The sequence below is a fragment of the Caloenas nicobarica genome, chromosome 4 (genome assembly GCF_036013445.1).
Source record: "Caloenas nicobarica isolate bCalNic1 chromosome 4, bCalNic1.hap1, whole genome shotgun sequence".
Taxonomy (NCBI): domain Eukaryota; kingdom Metazoa; phylum Chordata; class Aves; order Columbiformes; family Columbidae; genus Caloenas; species Caloenas nicobarica.
This window is the reverse complement of record NC_088248.1, coordinates 40518010-40533368: the sequence shown is the minus strand read 5'-3', so window position 1 is coordinate 40533368 and position 15359 is coordinate 40518010. Positions and strand designations below refer to the sequence as shown.

At 39.4% G+C, this 15359-nt stretch overlaps 1 protein-coding gene across 1 annotated transcript in view; it reads right to left on the bottom strand.

Moving 5' to 3' along the window:
* Positions 1–15359, bottom strand: part of GALNTL6 (polypeptide N-acetylgalactosaminyltransferase like 6) — a 442009-nt gene that overhangs the window by 59316 nt on the left and 367334 nt on the right. The window lies entirely within an intron of this gene.

Genomic DNA, 15359 nt, shown 5'->3' with positions numbered 1-15359 from the left:
TTCTAAGTAGCTAAGTTCCTAATATTGCTTAACACATCTAAGGACTTGCTGCTACCAAAGGGAAATTAATTCCCTGCTCACTCCTTTAATCCTCCCCGCTGTAGCTTGCAGGTGTGTGGTCTACTCCCCATGGAACAGCTTTGTCCTCTTCAAATTGCTTAATTCACTCAAGTGCTAGAAAACGAGACATTTTTTCCCTGACCGTGTGTTGTGGTGTGGGGTTTTTTTGCCATTTCAGTGAGTTTACATGGCTCCTGGAGATGGGTCCCGTAAAGCACAGGAGGCAGCACTGAGCCAGCATTGTGACAGACTGCCCTGCAGCAGGAGCATCCTTTCCCCAGCCTGGTGGCACGAAGCTGGTCATGTTCTCCCTCTGTCTCATGGCACCACATCCTCTATCAAAGAGGGAAACTGAAGTTCTATGAGACGGTTAGTTCCTGACAAGCCTATATTAATAATTATATTATCTTTCAGATAATGGCAAGTGGATTATTTTTTCTAATGTTTGATCCATGCTGAAAGAGAGCCTTATTCACTTTTTTTCTGATTAGGTGGTTTATAAGAGCCTCCAAAACCAGATTAAGTATCTTATAATATCTACCATAATCCTTTTCCCCTCATCCAGAGTCATTCAACAAACCTGCCTCTTGCCTGTCCCCAAATTTAACAGCAAGTATACATAATATTGTATACCACACAAATCTTCCTCCTCACCACTCTCTAGATCAGATTTGCAAATTGCTGGGGAAATCCCTCTGCAGTACCTGATAGAGCACTTCTGGGAGCATTCTGAATTTTAGGCTGCTTCTGAGACCCAGAACAGTATGTCCACCCTTCCCAGTTACGTTGCACGCAGCATTTGTACCTGTAATGATGCCCCAAATCTGCAGGTTTCTGGGTGCTTGAAATCAGAATCGCAGAATCACTCCAGTTTTGGAAGAACCTGGAGAAGCCACAGCCAGCATAACCTCCATCTCGAACAACTATTCCCTGGCTCATCTCTTCTCCTTCTTGTTACTATTATCAGAGTGCATTGACCCAACCTTTGGGACAGGAAAGTGTGTCCGCAAGGTGCTCTCACACTGATGACATCCAGCATTTCCCTTGGAGAACACCAGCTGGAGTGTCCCCGCAGCCAGCTCTGACACCACTCCTGCAGGTAAGGACAGGTGGCTAATTTGGCTTTAAGCCTGTCCTCCAGGATGTTCTACCGAGTAATCAAGCTTACTTCTGATAATGGCAAAAACATAACAATTCTAACAAAGCATTTGGTTTTACACCAGCATTTCTGGTTTTTCTCATTTATTTTCCATAACACTGACATTTGCATTCAGAAATCTCAGATTCAAAACATTTTCAAAATACATGCAGCACACTTTTCTCTGAGTATCTTTGTCACTCAAAATTGTTCCCTTAATAATATTTTGAAATTTATCTTCATGGATCAGAAGTCCCATTTTCTGAGCTGTATTTGTGGTGACCAGTCAACCAAGTCACCTGGTACGATACTGCTTTCTCCTTGCTTCAGTGTAAATATACAGCTGCCCATTTGCTTTCCAGGAAGGCCTGTACACGGCAGCTGAAATAGAATTTCCATGCAGTTTTGAGATAATAAAGCTATGTATGCACCAACAGCACACAAACTGAAAGGGGTTGTAGCTGACACTAAATATTGGTGGAATTTATTATTGTGTTATTTCCTTAAATTTATACACGACAGCTAAGTGTCCACAAATATTTTAGGAAATGCCAGCGACCATCTGACACAAATATCTAGTCTCCAAAGGAAAACCCAAGTAGGTTCAACTTGGCACTGACCAAGGCACTAGCAGCGAAGCCTATTTTTCCCATATACATCAGTCACAGCAAAGACAGAGGTTACGTATTCTGTATACCTGATAGTACATTTTGCCATAGATTAGAGGTGCATTGCTAAGAAGAACAATATTTTTTAAGCTAAACCAGCCTATTCATATTGAAAGGAAACCAACTGGGAATACTCTGACTTACCATGAGACAAATATTAAAGCACTTGGATACCTTATCAAAAGCTTACCAAGCTCCAAATCCTGAAATGTCATCACTTTTTTTCAGCAAAACATAGCTTGAGTAACAAAAGCAGTAGATCAAACACCAGCTAAATATTCTCAGTGTTATCTTGGTGAGAACTAAATTAATTTCAATTTCCAAAAAAGGTGAGGCACAGAAGAACAAACAAAGCATTTAACACACGGGGAAGGGGGCTGTCCTTCCATTTCTCTTAACAGTGAGATAGAGGTAGGATAGATCACATTTCAGCATTAGTTTAAGTCTACCTGTTTTTACATGTCTTGAGAGGTTTAACTTTTGCCCTGTTTTATATAATAGGAGTTTTGTTATTAACTTGACTGAGATCAGGATTATATTTTCCAGAGTTTCCCAGCCCTGCCTTGCAGGTTTCTGTGAACTACAGTTGGTATTTCAAACTGCTACACAAGTATTCACAAAGCAATGAACATATTATAATTAGGACATTTCATTTTTCCTGTTTTTAACCGTTGCTTAGCTAATGGTGCTCCAGAGACACTATCTGACTTCGCAGCAGCAATGCAGAATAATTCAGAAATAAGGAATATCAAATGTGCAGAAAGGAAAGCTGTCATGAAAATCCCCAGGGGTCTGTTTTAGGTAACAAATTTGACAGCACATCAGTCCCCAGCCCTGCCTCTGGCACTGCAGTGAGCTACTAGTGCTCCAGCTATTGTTATCAAATACAGATTTTTTGAGTTGCAACAAGAGAATCTCCAAAACAGTACATTCTTCAGACTGAAATACCTAAACTTTGATAAAAAGATTAAGGACACCAAAGTTTACCTTTTCCATTACTATCATATCTCTGGAAGGATGTATATACTTTTAACGTTACTCTTACAGGGACAGAAACCAGAGAGACAAAAAAAAAAAGGCTCAGAAAGGCAGAATTCTCCAAAGTAAATATTAACAGACTCTGACCCATCAGCTAACACCAAGTTTATTTAAACAGATAGCAAATATACAAGACACCAGAAGTTTCAAGGTGTATTCTTAATATCAAAATGCTAGTCATCCCTGTCACACTTCCAGCTGCCCAAATTTACTTACTAAACTCTTGCTCACCAGTAATGTATACTCATCTATTGTTTTCAGAAATTTTAGAATAATTAACTGCCGTACTTTTTCCCTTTAAAATGTGCTGTTTTTTCCGTGCTATTACACATACAAATCACAATAAGAAAATGAAATCACAAGAAGAAAATAAACGTGTTTACTTGAGATTTTTAATAAAACAACATCTGTGTTTAGGTAAAGTGATGCTACCAAAGAATTTAGAGTTAAAATAGCTTTTAACTTAGATTCACATGGCTTGTCTCCCCCCAGAAACAAATAGTAGTTTAAGTGTAGAGATATTAGATACTAGTTATATCAGGAAGGATCAAATAACTCAGAACACTCCTCCTCCCAACATACAGGACGTATTCAAAATACTTTTCACTTCTGCCTCCAGCTTTCTGAGAACTATTCCCAGTGCCATGCTATTACTATCAACGATGTTGTTGCAAACAAGAAAGTAAACAAAAAAGCTGTGTTAATTTCAGGCTTCATTAGAAATGGAAGTGAAAAAACATCAACCCTTATTGAACAAAAATGGACTTGACTATTGGAAAATCAACATCAAAGTTGTCAGAGAATCTTTCAAATACATCTCACCTTGCTGGTCTCCTGCACATCTTGTGCCTATTCCCTCATCAGGACCAAGACTGGGTCATTTGAACTTTTGCAAGAATAGCTGTTCCAAATATCTGAGATATGCAAGGTCAGGTAGTTCAGGAATGGATGAAACAAGTATCAGATGAGCTTTGGAAAGGGCAAATGCAACTTTAAGACCCATTAGTCGAGCACTTTCCAGCAGATACAAATCAATAGCACTGCTGAGGATTGCATGCAGTATGATGCTGCATACAAATCTGGCCTGCTATTTTAAAAAAAAATGGAGAAGTGAAACTAAACATAGAGCTGGTGCCAGAACAATCAGAGGGACTATGGATCGGGTATTTTATGAGAAGAGGCTGAAGCAGGCCATTGAAGTGAAGACTGAAACGGGGTGTGATTTTTCTTTAGTAACAGACCAGAAGGTATCTGACAGATCAAATATTTTTAAACCACCTGGCTGATTAGGTGTGTTCAATTCATTTCCAGAAAGACCAGCATTTTCAAGAGATCTGAGGCATCATCTCTGCTGCTGCCAAGCTGCAGGAAGCCCTCTAGTCCTGCTGGTGTTGCAGCTCTATGGGTTGAACTCCATGCCTTTCTGCTTCAGTTCTGCATTTGGGGTATTTTAGATTCTGTCTTATGTCGAAAATGTCACAACAAGCAGAAATTTACAATTTCATTTAATAAAGTTTCATAATTAACTTTTTCCATCTGAGTCAAATGAAACCATTCAAATATCAGCTATCTTGACAACTACAGCTATTGTCTCACTAGGTAATTAATGTTTCTGCTGGTGCCTATTGTTTACAGATACAGAGGAAAGTGCCTTTCAAGCTTGTTTCAGTTATCTTCTATGTCTCTGGAAAATTTATTTTCCAGCTGGGTAATAGCCGTTTTTCCATTCAGGGCATGCTCCTATTTTGTGTTATTTCTGTAACTATTTGGCATCTGAATTCCAGCAATGTTTAACATGGGCTTCTGTAGAAAAAGATACTTAGTTCTAAGAGTCTTGTATGACTTTTTTGTAGATGCACCTAATGGGGTATCTGATCTAAACTGTGTCTCTGTAAAACTAACTGTGTGTGTGTGTGTAAGATTTACTATTATTCAGCCCAAGCATCATGAGAAGTGCCCAAGCATTTGTAGTATCACCATGCACTGTACTGTACTTATTCTTTCTATGACTACTAGGGAGATTGTGTACTCAATATTCCTCACAACAGTCAAGACTTTATCAATTTTATCTCGAGTAGGAAGCATCCTGAAGCCAGAAATTTGCTAATTAAGCAGAAATGAAGTAGATTCAGTAGAAATGCCAGTCAAAAGATTTTAAGGTACAGGTAGAGAGGATGTGACATCCACTCCAATAAATGAATCATCCATCATAAAGAATGAGAAAGCAAAATCTTCGGACAAAATTCAAGTATAGAAGAGCACCTAGTGCTGTAATTTTGTGTCTATTTATTCTGTGTTTTCCCCTTCTCTCTTGAGAAATGAGGAAAAGGTGGTAAAAGACAACAGAAGCATGACAGATTCCATCTGAGGCTGGGAAGAGATTATATCCTCACTTGTGAGGAAAAGGAGTAGGGGACAGCTGAGATTCTGAAATATTCCATAACCATGAAGGGTCAAGGGCTACAGCAAAATAAAAACTGGTTTTTGTTGTTGCTTTTTGTGTTGTGTGGCTTGTTTTGTTTTGTTTTTCTCCTGGCAGCACTGATAATCACCTGTGGTCAGCTGTCCAAGTTCTTTGCTACAACAGATTTTTCTGTTTCTTTCCAAGGAAATCATTTCTCTAGTGACATCATTTTTGTTATGCCATTAAGCCTTATTGAGTTACATATGAATAATCTTCTACAGGTCAACTGTGCACTTGGCTCTTGGATGTGCTCATGCATTCCCACTGAGAGGATCTGTAGGGGGGTTTAAATAGATCTTTTTCTGATTTAAAAATCTTGTCTTATTTTCTTTATTAAGATCTAGACTGCTATGCATAGGTCATCGAGTTTGATGTCAGTGACTTCATTATACACGTGGCAAAAAAACCTCTGAACAAACACACCCTGAAAATCGTGGCTGTAAATTATTTTTACTATCATCGGAAAAGCTCTTACAAGCAAACCACTTGGATTTCTTTTAAACTAGCATTTGAATGGGACTTTGCCCATCAGCCAGTAGGTGGAGATGTAAGTCCAGTAATTACTCCAGAAAAGAAGCTACTTGACAGTCCCTGGTACAATTGAAGGCTTGTATAATACAATTTAACAGAGGTTAGATTTCTTAATAAGCATTAGATGAGACAGATGAAATCTGTCTGCAGTTAAGGCCCATCTATCAGCCTTCCTTGCTGCAGACATTCTTAAAGACTATAGTCAGCTATGCCCACGGAGCTTAGGAAACTTTCATATCCAAAAAACTATTAATTAAAGTAAAAAGGCAGAAGGTTAAACAGGTGATCAAAAGACATTATTTTCTAATACCTGACCATGTGTTATCAACTATTTTTAAAAAGCTTGATAATTATTTTGTTATACCACTTATAAAAAAGTATATATAACAATGTAGTCTCAGTCATCCCAATACCCACATTTTGAAAAGTTTTCAGTCCTTTCATGCCTACATAAATTATCAGCATGTTATTACCTTCCAGTAGATATATGAATGTTCTTAAATTATTACCAATTCCATTGAGACAGTCACAATACTCTGTTTTGCTGTTAAAAATTTATGATTCTATTAAATTATCATTATAGGAACTCATACTGGAAATTGGTTGCAATAGTGATAATATCTTGTGATTTACAGAAAATGCAATCACGTCTCTTAACATGTCTCTTATAGATTAATAATATCCCTATTTAGCAGAAATGGAAATGCAAACAATTACAGTAGTATAAGATAAAGTGTAAAAAATAAGGAAATATATTTGGACATTTAGAATAACTTCTTTATTTTGTGCTGCTTGATTTAAGGTCAAATGAGAACACCACTGAAATAACCGGACCCATGCGATTTAGCAATAGCAGCTAATTATATATATTGTAACTACAACTGTGAAGACAGGTAACCCATAACAAAAGACTGTTCTTCCCTGAATGCCCTTTGAACAAGTCAGGAGCAAACAAAGATTGTGCTTTGAACAGTTTTGCTGTTTAAACTGTCATTCTGTCAAAAAAGATCAGCACCAAATGGGCTAGGCATTAAAACCTACTGCAAAGCAGCCAACTGGGGACCTGAAACATTTCCAGTGGGCTGAGAACTTCGAGGGGGTTTGATTTTCCTTTGGTGCCTTCTCGGAGTCTCTTCAAAACCACTACCCTGAGGTCCCCAGACAGTGGTCTGAAAACACTGCTCCAAACGACCGCCTTCAATGCTGTTTACCTTTTGCTCGGGTACTCCAAGAGCTCCTTTGCACATTCGCAATGCTTCGAAAGGGAAAAATGTTGTTACTGTTCTCTCACTGTGCTCCTGGCTTAGCACCATCTCTTCCACCTCTAATGCGCCGCACGTCCACAGGTCATTTGTACTCATGGGAAAACAGGGTGGTTATTTGCCCTAGCACAAAAAAGCCAGAGAAGTTCTGCAGCATCAGCTAAACCTTCTGCTGGAGAACCAGGAGAGCACATGGAGTGAGTCTCCTCTCTCCTTGCAGGCACCTCATTCTCCGTAGGGGGCAAATGGCCTCATGTAATTAATAACCCTGACACACCAGCTTAACAACAGAAGACATCAGAGGGGTTGATTTTCCAAATAATTCACTTGAAGAGATAGTTATATGCTGTTTTCCCAGAAGGTAAATATGCATCTTTAGAAATGAGCAAAGCTAATTTACAAATCCTGTTCCCTAATGCAGGACACTGTCTTGGCAGTTTATAGAACAACAAATGCCAACCGTTTTCAGTCTCATTTGTTCCTGGTCTCTCAAAAGATATGGACAGTGTTTTATAAATAAACTAACACAGCAAAATTTGGAGCATTTATCATAATTTTCACCTCACAGGCTGCTGGAGGCACTTGCCTTTGCCTCATGAAAAACTTATCTTCCAGCTAGAATAACCATATTTTGGTTACTTACATAAAAAGAAAACAGACGCTAGCGTGTCTGTGGATAATTCAAATATGATCTTGTTTATTTCCAAGGTCCTCATCATATCAATATGTATACTGAACTCTCCTAGTATTTTAAACAAAATATGTATTAACTGTCTTTTTCTCATTTGAGTCTCTGATAAAACCTCTGCCAGGGCTGACAAGTACAGAAATGTGGACGAGACACAATGATTATCAGAGAGATGCAAAAAGTTCTGATAGCCATTACTAAAAAGCCATCACCTATAACCCAGCATCAAAATGGTAATCGTACTGAGAAAGTATCTGCAAACAATGTCTGGCATCTGATTCAGTTCAGTGTTGCATTAAAAACCTGTATGGTGCAATTCAGCAACCCTACTTCATGCGGCTTTAAACAGGGCTTTGTGCATAACCGTATCAGTTCGGAACATGTGCCCATGAGGTCCTAGATATTGTTCTCAGATCTGGAAAGGCACCTGAAGAGCCAGCTGCCATTGTGCTGTAAATCTGGTGCCATCTAAAGCATGAGGAGGAAGACCACTGTATAAAGGCTTGCTTGGCAAGAAGCATGGCTTCCAAATCCAACACATTTTCCAGAGCCACAGAAGTGGTTCATGCTGCATTTTTGGCTGGGAAAATGGAGGAACCACTGGATGTAGTGCTGGAAAGCCAGAGACATCGCGTATTTTGATTTCTGGCACGAGTCAAACAGACATTCTTACAATCGGGATTTAGAAGAGAGTGTGCCATTTGCATGAATGTCAAATAGAGCCCAAGTAAGATTGCAGTAGGCTGTAAACTAATTGGAGAGTAAATCAGAATTCAAAATCTTGGAAAATTTGAGAAGTGAAGTAAACAAAGGCAAAAAAGATGAAATTCAAAATATTAAAGTATGAAGTATCACACTGAACTATGGATAATGAAGATGCATCACCTCTTTGGACATGGCACTTTAAATAGATATGAAGATAAATGCCTGCCTTCAAAAAGGTAAAATCTGAATTACAAAAGGAGGATGATGAACACTTGGCTAGACACCAGTTCTGTGGAAAATTGTATGAAGGTTACACCAGCGCACAAGCCCGGCATGAATCAACAACATCAAGGAAATATAAACAGGAACATAGACTCCAAGACAGGCAAAGTCACCTGCTTCTCCTACTAGGCAATGAAAAGGCTTTCGGTGGTCCAGTGTCCTCTCTCAGTGTGGAAAAATCCAGAAGAGAGCAAAGATAATAATCAGATATCTAGAAAACCTGACTTATTAAGAGAGACGGAAAAAAAAAATAAGATAATTTTTTTAAAAGTAGTGAACTGTTCTGACATAAGTCCCCAAGTACTTAAAAGGTCTCCTTTAAGTGCACAGTGTCCATGAAAACATATAAAGGTGTTAAAGCTGTGGCAAGAAAGTTTCTGGTTAGATATTACAAATAAGGATAGTCCTGAAACACTGGCTATGTATCGGCAGGTAAAGATGCGTCTGTGCTATGTGTAGCTGACCGCTGGTTCTGAGAAAAGTACCATAGGCAGCACAGGGGAAAGGAAAAGCATCGTGATACTGTGGAGTATCTGGCAGACCCTACAGAGTACGTTGGAAATGACACACACACGTCCCCCAACCCGAACTGCACATACTGAACAGATGCTGAAGGGTACTAGGACACTTGAGCCAATGAGCACTTTGTTGTCTCTTCTGTTGGAAGCAACTGTAGCACAGATAAGGGCTTTAGATAGCCATAGGTCATTCTTTAAAAAAAAAATACAACAACAAACAGAAATGGAAGAAGATGCACAGGTCACGCCCAACTTTATGCTGGTAAATACTATAAAATGTAAGAGAAGGTTTTCTGTTTCTCAGTACCAATAGGTGTCACCAAATTCTGCATGAAAGTTCTCGAGAAAATGGCTTGAAGATATAGAATTAAAAATATAAATAATTATTTTTAAAGGGTGATTTTGTTTTCATGGAAAATTGTTCAGATATGATTTTGTAATTTTGAAAGCCAAGTCATCTGTATCAATAGCATGTTGATAGAGTTAAATAGCCCACTTGTATGCAGTGAGCAACATATCTCTGCCTTCTTCTCAGCCACCATTTCCTTTTTTTTTTCGTGTGAAGGAGTATTAATGTCCAGAAACTACTTAGTTTTCTAATTACGGGTAGTTTTGGTGACCCACTCTATGAATCTAGCCCAGCATATGGGCGTATAGACTGTCAAGCTCTAAAGCTAATACCTGTGTGAAGTAGCAGGCTAACAGCTCTAGAAAGATTAGTGTCAGCATTTTTCATTGAAAAAAAAGCCTGAGATTTTTGTGGGGCCATGGGTGGATGGCAGTTTGTAAAAGCTATTGTAATCTCCACTATTGTTATCTCCACTAACAGTCTTCTACAGACCATAGCTTGTCAAAACAATACATCAAGACCTTAAATTACACAAACTCACACTGGTTGGAGAGTGCTTCTCTGTAGAATAATGCCTTCACATCAAACATTCCTGTAGCATGGTTCAAAACAGTAGATTATAGTCAGGCTTCAAAAAAAATAGACGACTGTTTCTCGTTGTGAGAGGTTTTATGAATATGTTTATAGGCAGAAATGAGCCATAAAAGACACAGACTATAAAGCACTGGCAGCTATAGAACAGAAGTCATTGTCCAAAGCACTTTCTAAACTTCAGAAAATGATAATAAAATTGTAAAAGTACTTGTCAGATTTGAAATGCAGACTTAGCAAAGACTTTCTTTGCACCAACATGTTGTAAAAAGGCTGTATAAATACTGAAAATAAGGAGCTGCAGAAAAAGCGAGTATTTCTGAGAGTATGTCAGATTCAAATAAGAGCATGCTAACAACAGTGTGCATAATAATAATAATATGATTTTAGATATGCAAATCAACAGAAAGTGCCAGGTAATCTTCCAATCTAACACACGGCTGGCTACATCAAGGTCATATATTACATCCAAGTTTGAGATTCTGTGATGCAAGGGAAGAGAAGAATGTACCGATCATCTAATTTAATCCCTTGAGCATGTCCAAAATTCTACCAAAAAGTACATTTATAAACCATAAGTAGCCTGTTTTATTGTGAGACCTCAATCCTAATATAATCCTAACCTTTGCCAGACTCACACCTAAAGTAGCCTTGCGATGGTGGAGTGATTCTATTCCTATTTTATAAACAGGAAGCTGAGTACAAGAACTAAAATGCCTCATCAGATGTTACAAAGTTGCTTCTACTTCCTTGTCTAGCACAGGATTTGCCAAAATACTGTCCTGGTCCTTTGCTGGAATTACATGAATTTTCAGCTTCCTCTCCCTTCAGGGATGTCTGGAGATGACAGGTCTGTTATATAATACAAAGGAACTCTTGGAGAGTAAGGCGTGGTGATATACCAAAAAACTACTAACTTTCTCAGGTGCTAGAAGTTGTGGCATCCAGTAAGATGCACAAGACTTCTCTCATCGGTTAGGATTTCCATCTTGAGTTGCAACCCAATAGCAATGCTGTCAGGTTTCAGACACACCTTTCCCTCCCTCTCGTATCATAAAGTTACACCACCATAAAACTCCTCTGAGGAGCTGTGCAGCCCTTTCCTACCCTAATTGATCTGTGCTATATTAACCCTCTCAATTAGTTTGTGGCTTTTCCAAATAGTTTTTCTGAGTTGAATTGTTGATGTTTTCTTGTCTGGTTAAAAATATGTTGCTGCTGGCATAAATGGATGCTGATGCCTGTTTTCAGATCAGGCATGTGATAACATGAATTGATGTAATCTAAGCGCTGCCAGGAAATAAAGAACAGTCATTCTTAGCAGGCTTGAGCATATCAAACCTCTGCTTTAAACTTCCGCAGAGCTTTTAGTCCAGACAGGTTATTAAATCATATAAACTGACACGCTGTATATCACAGTCTATTATAGTAACAAGGTTACCCTATTAGTTTAAGTGGCAATTGCTTGGGTTAGGCAAACTCCTCCAGAGAGTAGAGTACTTGTACCACAGAAAGAAACAGCCACACAAGAGCATGCTCTTCATGTCCCAAACCCAGATATCCCATCAGGGCATGCTCCCAAACCTCTGCCACGACAGAGAAACAAACCAGCGAGAGATAATAAGCCAGCCAAGGTGATCCTTGCCACAAAGCAGGTAAACACCTCTCATCCTCCTTGCTTATAGACTAGAAGAAAATTTCCCAAGTTACGTCAAATTCTGCTGAATGATCATTGACCCTGGGATCAAGGCAGTGAGCATCATCATGACATGATGATGATTTCATGATTGTCTGACAATGTCCCACAATACATCAGAACACAAATCTGCTCTGCGTCATCTACACAACTCTGAATGCATCACAGAAAAATTGCATGAAGCCCCCCTCAAAATATGTTGGGGTAGTCGTACGTGAATCACAAGACTAAAATCACTACAGACAACTATCGAGAGCTGCAAGTGTGGCAGATCAGTTGAATGTGACATACAATTTCTGTTGCTTTCATGGCACATGAAAAAGAGAAAGCAACACAGACTTCAGAGATTTAGTCCCCGGATGGGAAGGCAACATTATTAGGGGTGAAGTCCAATTTCCAAGCCTCTAAGGATTCAATGTATCTTGAGAAAAAGCAACACAGATATTTCAGAAAAATAGCTATTCTTAAAGGTTACCTGAAATCCATTTATGGAATAGTGGTTAAAATTTCTTAAACACTACAATGAGCACACAGCAACATCCAATAATTCACATAGGAACTTTGATTGAAAATACGTTTTATAATGGCTATAGTTTGGTTCAGTGAAACGTATGGGAAACTTGGCATGGTGAGTGACAAACTACATGTGAATGAAAATGATAAATTCTGTAGATGAATGCAGCCTGATGCAAAAGCAGTTATAAATTTGTCATATGACTCCCAGGTTGGTGCTCGTATATCATCTATACCTCAATGTGACACCGAGAGTGTTATACGCTCCGTCCTAAAGTCATAAACTTCAAGTCAAATCTTGGCGTAAAGCTACTTGTTGTGAACAACTGCAGAAGGCCCGAGAATGGGTATGGGTGTACATCAGGAAGAGCTGAGATATGGAGTGAAGCTCCAAGTTCAGTCACAGCAAAGGGTGGAGACGCTGCCTGAGTGGCATTGCAGCTGTGTGAACAACAAACCATGCCCATGCTCACAGCGCAAGTGGATGAGAATGCTCAGACTCTTCACAAGAAGAGTTTTGAACTGAAAGACTGCATCCAGATACACGGTGTCCAACAGGAGAGTGGCTGTCAAGCATCGGCCATTGTAGAGTACGGTTCAAAAAAAAAAAGAAAAAAAAAAGAAAAAGAAAATCGATTCAAAAAACCACTAGCTCAGCTGGCACTGGAGATCAGTAAGCTCCGTGCTACTGTCACACCAAAAGCCTACCTGACAACACTTCAGTTTGTTGTGTCAACACAAACACTCTGCTGATGTCTGCTGCAGCAGTATTTTGATCATGTTCAGATGGAAAGCAAATGTATCATTCAGATAATACAATGACTGCTCTTAGGTTTTCTGCCATTTGATCTGTTTTTCTGTACATTGTTTCCTAGGCTGATGTGACCTTTTCTGCTTAACACACATACTGAGCTGGCATTTCAAGTGAGGGGGAAAAAACTCATCAGTGCAATTTTTGGATCACGTATCCATTATTTGCTGGTGTTTTGCTAAAAACGCTGGCAATTTTCCAGTTCATTTAAGATCAGCTCAGATCTGATGCTGTTGGCAAGAAATAAAGCTATTAAGATACCAATAGGAAAATATTTAACCTAAAAAACCCCCAAAACAACCCAACCTTACTTCTTACTAAATAATAACATAATAATTATGGTACTGACTGAAGTCATTTCTAGTTTTAGTGTATATGCACCTAAAAGAAAACTGTTCTGTCTCTTTAATTCTACAGAAGCTGTCTTGGTCCATTAAGTTACTGATATCTAAAATGGTTTGTAACATTTACCATACTTGATGTAAGCAAGGTACTGAAAGCCCAAGGTGTCAACAGAGAAGGCCCTAGGAGAAAAGCAGTACTGACTTTGAAATAGAAAATAATTCCTCACCTAGGCTAATTCATACTGATCATATAAAATACTTCTATACTCTCTCCATTCTAGGCAGAGGATACTTTTGAGCAAAGATACTGTCCTGGCTCAGCCAGCCTTCAATCCTGCTGCTGTGTGGGCAGAGACATGGTGGTCCCATGGGCAATGCTGCTTTTCCACCTGCATTGCTCTGATGTGGATCCCATGATGGGGAAAACAAAGGAAGACTCTCACCGATTTGTGTAAGAACTGGGAAGCCTTTCCACCTTTCTGAGGAGACAACTCAAATTACAAGAGATTTATAGGTCGCGTTGTCTCAGATGTTGTTCCTTGCAAATCCATTTATGTGTGTGCCCTACGAATGCAGGCAGGGCAAGGTGGGTATCAGCTGCTGCCATGCTGATCATAACAACAGTTCATGCAAAACTGCCACATCTGTTCTCTACCGCACAAAGTCTCATCTGTTCTAGAAAGTTTCCTACACATACCTGCTCTTCAGGCCTCTCTTGTCTTTGAGATGCAAACTACAAACTGCAAACATGTGCAATGGCTGATAAGCAACCCTGAGCTACACTCACAACGTGTGTTTTACTTATACAAAAACTTTGAATGCTGAACCAAGTTATACAATGTGCTAGGTGACTTCCAGTAAGTGGCAAGAAATCACATCTGCTCAAAGGACCAGAAAGACTTGTGGAAGAGCAATGGAGGCTCTAGCAGCTCCAGAGTGCTGTGACTGCATCAGCTGCATCTATGTTGTGAAGCGGTCACACTGGCAGCTGATGGAAAGTACTTCATCAGCACCTACACCAAAGCAAAGACTGATGGGCCTAGATGGAGATAAGTAAAAAGGAACAGGCAGAATAATGAAAATAAGCCCAATGAATGCTGCAATTACCCACTTCTGCCTGTACAGAGCTGGTCATTCCCTGGATTTAAGGGTCAATTTCTGCATGAATCAGATCTGCTACTTCAAAATAGTGCAGAGTCTGGGCCAGAGAGACAGGTTTTCTGTTGCTATTATTTCCAGGTTTTGTTTTGGGGAGGAGAAAACGCTGAGTTTTTAAACCGCCAAAATCTGCAGCATGGCATTTCAGCCAGGGCTACCTGAAGCATCAGTCGCACTACCAGCCCTGCTGGGATGCACGCGGCCTGAGAGATCTGTAGACTTTTCCACATTGAACCCTGTCTGCCTGCCCGTCATCTCTCTGCTGATGAGGATTAATCCCAGCCGATCCTTACATGAGAATTATTAAAAGCAAAGAAAAAAGTATTTTCCTTTTGGAAGAGTAGATCATTCCTGTGAATCAGCTGGCCTATATAAAACTGGGATAGGATGCTGGTTTATTGAAAATTATTTACAAATCAGCTCGGCACTGTTCAGGTTTGACAGCCCTGTATTTAAGTTACAGCAATACATACACAGTAGCAATATCGCCAGTCATAAACGAAGCATCTGCTGGCAGAACGTGGACTCAGCTATTGATGCACG